A 5,051-nucleotide genomic window follows, 5' to 3' on the forward strand; every position below is an offset into this window, starting at 1 on the left:
TAATTAATTATGATTTATTGTTTACCTACAAAAGATTCAATTTTCAAACATTTTATTGTATTTTTTTCTGTTATGTAACATCTAACTATTTTTAAAAACTATGACATAAATTCCTCTTCAGATTATAATAATTTATTAATGTATTGTGAATAGAATTAATTAAAAACTTGGAACATCTTTTCGAAGACTATATTGCAAAACAAAAAAGTCTTTCCCTTAGTGATTAGGTGATTTACAGCATGTTCTATATTTTTTATTAATGTTTCGCTTTAGATTGAGTTACTCAGTTTACAATGTCTTGAATGCCAACTGCCTTTCAATTGAATCGACCTTCGTCAGATATTGACCTAATAGTAAAGACTGTAATCAAGTTCATTGCAAATTAGTAAGGTAAATCTACCTCCTTCATAATACAGATACAAACCAATGATTTCTATTATCTATTGAAACATAGAATCTCATTCGTTAAACAAAAACGAATTGTCCTTATTAAGGATAATACATATCCACTTAAAAGTATCAATTCTTTTAAACCTATTACTTAATAATACATACGAAAATGCGACACTTTTCTCATAAACTTCTTATTTATGTTTCTGATTAAGTTTGTTACACGTTAAAGGTAATAAACTTTTTATCGTTAAGAAGTAATTTCAATTAGTTTTCATTGTAAACAAAATCACAAGAAACGATATTTTGAAGAGCTTCGAGAATTGGAATAAACGTTGCAGAAGTGTATAATATGTGGTGGGGATAATTTTTTTAGGGGACAAGATAGATATTAATGAATAGATAAATAATTTTTGATTCGCGATACTTTTTGAACAAACGTCGTACATTTATATAATGATAATGCTGAATCTTAATCGTTCGAATAAGTATTAAAATTAAGCAAGAATGCATTGAAAATTTTTGGCTTTTCGGAAAATTCTATTAAAAATACCAAACACAGCCGCAGAAATTCAAGAATAATTTTAATTCGAGTTTTCAACTCTCCCAATTCAATTCCCTTACATTGACGTTATCAGAATTAGTAGAATGAATAACAAATTTAAGCAATTAATCTTGGTTACTTAATTCCAACTTCATCCTTCCCTAATTGCTGGTACCTGTATGAAACTCAAATATTTTGCGTAAAGATTTTATTGATGAAGCCCGAGTGTGACGTAACTATACATATTTGCTTAACAAAATTGTGAAATTCATAAAATGATTATTATTTTTGTATAATGTGGAACTTCATCAAGTAACAGTCGATACATAACACCAGCTCCAATTAAAATATAAAACAAAAAGGAAGTCGGAATGGTTCTTTATATTACCAAATTAGTAGGTATGTTATGGGCTTACCCAAATGTTGCTAGTCCTTCGTTCTGCTAAAGAAAACCCGATGACCTTAACATGTTCCTCCATTTCCCAACCGCAGAACGTCATCTCCGACGTACTTTGGAATACCAGAAATTTTTTCTATAAACTCGTGCTTTAGAATTTCGAAAAACTTCAGCTTCTCCATTCGCACCATCTACCTGTTATCATCTTCATCATCACACAGTAATCACGATCATCAGCATCATGTCGTTAACATTTTCTATCTCCCACTACCCACTGTTCCATTCAGAAGAGGAGGAAACATTTCACCTTTGCGTAACATCTTACACGTTTCTAGGTCCAAATTATTAAGTACACGCTGCGACCGTCTGGTTGGTCAGTTGTTACTCAAGCGTGTTCTATCTAACATGCTCTTTATTAAAACTATTTAAAAAAACACAACAACAAAATTGTTTTTAAGAAAAAGATCGTGAAAACGTGTATTAGTATACGACGCATAAAGACGTATTGGAATATCGTTTAAAAAAGAATCATTCGGGTTGTATTGTATGTACATATATTAACTCATTAAGTCATTAAACTAATATTGAAAGACTCATTAACATCCTGTGCCACATTTTCGGAATCGTATTACGAACATATAGAATTACAAAACAACCAGTCGGTGAGTAAAACAATTTGTTATTAATTTACGTATAGTGGTAAATATTCTTGGATATATGTGTCAGAAATTTTGACGAAATTAGTAACATAAAAAGTTTTGAATGTACTCAACTATATTCTTGTTTTCTTCTGTTCTGTATCTGTACCTATAAAATGCAACATTATTTCATTTTAACTCCGGCTTGTTCTTCCTTGAGCTCCTTCAGTTGTAGAGGATAGATTTGCAGGGATGTCTATGTAAAATAATCATCATTATAAGGTCGTCAGCTCTAAGACTGGTTGGACATGCACCTCCACTCTTTCCTATCCTGAACTAATCTTCGCATTTCCCTGAAACTATAACATTCCACATCCTTAACTATTTGCGAACTCATCCAGGCCTACCTCTACCCCTCCTAACTCCCGTTTCTGCCGCTAATATGTCTGACTAAACCTGAGAAGGTGTATAGTCATCAACAACATATTAAAAGTGGATATTTAATTGATTAGATAACGCTGCAGATACAATATAAGTCTCAGATTTGTGAAAAATAGTTTCATACTTTATTGACAATTCTCTGGTTGTTTTCTCATGGGAAAACTTAATAGTTACATAGAAGACGTCAAACTCTGAAGTAACTGGACAATTTGAAACACTAATAAATATTTATGTTCTTCGAAAATTATTGAATTAAGTTCATAGAAAAATTTGTAATTAATTATGATTTATTGTTTACCTACAAAAGATTCAATTTTCAAACATTTTATTGTATTTTTTTCTGTTATGTAACATCTAACTATTTTTAAAAATTATGACATAAATTCCTCTTCAGATTATAATAATTTATGAATGTATTGTGAATAGAATTAATTAAAAACTTTGAACATCTTTTCGAAGACTATATTACAAAACTAAAAAGTCTTTCCCTTAGTGATTAGGTGATTTACAGCATGTTCTATATTTTTTATTAATGTTTCGCTTTAGATTGAATTACTCAGTTTACAATGTCAATGCCAATTGCCTTTCAATTGAATCGACCTTCGTCAGATATTGACCTAATAGTAAAGACTGTAATCAAGTTCATTGCAAATTAGTAAGGTAAACCTACCTCCTTCATAATACAGATACAAACCAATGATTTCTATTATCTATTGAAACATAGAATCTCATTCGTTAAACAAAAACGAATTGTCCTTATTAAGGATAATACATATCCACTTAAAAGTATCAATTCTTTTAAACCTATTACTTAATAATACATACGAAAATGCGACACTTTTCTCATAAACTTCTTATTTAATAAACAATATGGTTTATATACAGAAAATATTTTCAGCAATTTGGTTATAATATACCTATCTCTAGTAGTTTTTGAGATATCCTACCAGTTAGAGGTTTAAAATAAGTGGTTATGGAGTTACAAAGTTTTACATTTTTTTTCAAAAATTTTAAGATTTGTTATCAAAATATATACTTATCTAACTGTAAAAATATTTTCCACTGTAAAAATTCAATTAATGCATACTTTTCTAAGAGTTTTTCTTGGTTTTGATAAATGTGCAAAACCAATCCTAAGCCAGGTTTACTCATAACCATTTGTACCCCCTTCATTTTATTATTAAACTTTAACACTTTAGATAAACCATAACATAAAAACATCATTGGAGATAAACAAATTACACCTATACCTACTTATATTGCAATAATAACAATAAACTGTTTGTTTGCTTATTAGTCTTACGTCTATCCAGAATTTCTTCGTTTTTATTCAAATAAGGAAAGGTTTTCAATACTTAATTACCTATGTTTACTATTATAAAGAAGCCAATTATTGTAATTACTATTGGTATTGATTGGTTGGTACAATGGACTTGTTTGTGCAAATACTATGAGCAATAGTTTCCTAAAGATTTTAAATAAAAATTCAAAATCATAAGCCACTTTTAAGTGCATAGTGTTGAGGTTTTCGTCCTATACCAGCGTTGAAGTCTACAGGGAAAAGTACGTATTAATATGTCATTGAACACACCAGACATAATAAATGACCGAAAAATTGGGAAATTTGTGAAAGTTATGTTGGTAGAAAATAACATAGTTTGCTATCCTGTATTTTGAAACAGATTATTTCGTTCCAATTGTAATACAATTGACCTTTCCGTTTTAATTGCTTATACTTACATGTATTTCCTGTCTTTTAATAATAATAAGAGTACGTAAAATATTCGACTGTTTAATCGTCACTATTTAATAACTTCTGTTGATAATTACGTACATGTAAAACTCCTAATCACTCATGATTAATTTGATAGTGACATAATTAGCAGGTGATGTATGCATATAGGAAGGAGTACAGTGGCATAATAAAATGATATAATTCTTTTTACGCATTTGTGCCACAAGTCTTTCACCGAAAATACTACACACGAGTTACGTAAGCACTACCAACCATAAAAAGTAGTTTTTTTTAAGAACGGGAATTGCCACACTCGCAAAAACCCATGCTATACGCACACAGAGACAGAGAAGTCGCGACGTCTTTCGCAAAAACCGTTTTTTCATACTTTCACCAATTTTTGCGTGCCTCACAATGGAACGCAAATGTCACGCTTTACCTTGGGCTCGGTTTCTTAGCTTCAATAATATTCTTATTATGTTAATCGTTTAAACACGCGCCAAAACCATTTTTCTTTAAGATTAAAATCTGCGTCCAGAATTAGGTGGCTTTGACCGTTGGCCTTCCATTTAATATCATTTCCGATATTATACAATAACCGAGATTATCATTTATGTCAATACATTTCTATTTCTATGGGCGCATTTAATACTTAATTAGGCAATTATCTGATGTTTCGTCCGATATTTTACTTAAAAAAACCAATTAAATAATCATCATCATATCTAATTTTCGCATTTCCCGAAAACTGGAACGTCATACATCGTTAACCAATTGTGAACAGTATTCTAATTTAGGTCTACCTCTACTCCTTTTAACTCCTGTTTCTGTCTCTAATATGTTTTTGATTAGACTTTCATGCCTGAGAAGGTGTCCTACCAACCTATCTCGCCTATTCCTTATTGA

At 30.3% G+C, this 5,051-nt stretch overlaps 1 protein-coding gene across 2 annotated transcripts in view; it reads left to right on the top strand.

Moving 5' to 3' along the window:
- The window catches only part of LOC108732616 (fatty acyl-CoA reductase 1), a 20,369-nt gene that overhangs the window by 1,874 nt on the left and 13,444 nt on the right, over window positions 1-5,051 (top strand). Inside the window, exon 1 of one of the 2 annotated variants that reach the window (XM_025978361.1) lies at window positions 1,706-1,993. The exons of the other annotated variant lie outside the window; for it this stretch is intronic. The gene's annotated coding sequence lies outside the window, so the exon portion shown is untranslated. Of the gene's footprint in view, window positions 1-1,705; window positions 1,994-5,051 lie in introns of those variants that run through there. 2 annotated transcript variants of the gene reach the window in all.

Source organism: Agrilus planipennis, unplaced genomic scaffold, assembly GCF_000699045.2.
Source record: "Agrilus planipennis isolate EAB-ADULT unplaced genomic scaffold, Apla_2.0 scaffold6, whole genome shotgun sequence".
NCBI lineage: Eukaryota > Metazoa > Arthropoda > Insecta > Coleoptera > Buprestidae > Agrilus > Agrilus planipennis.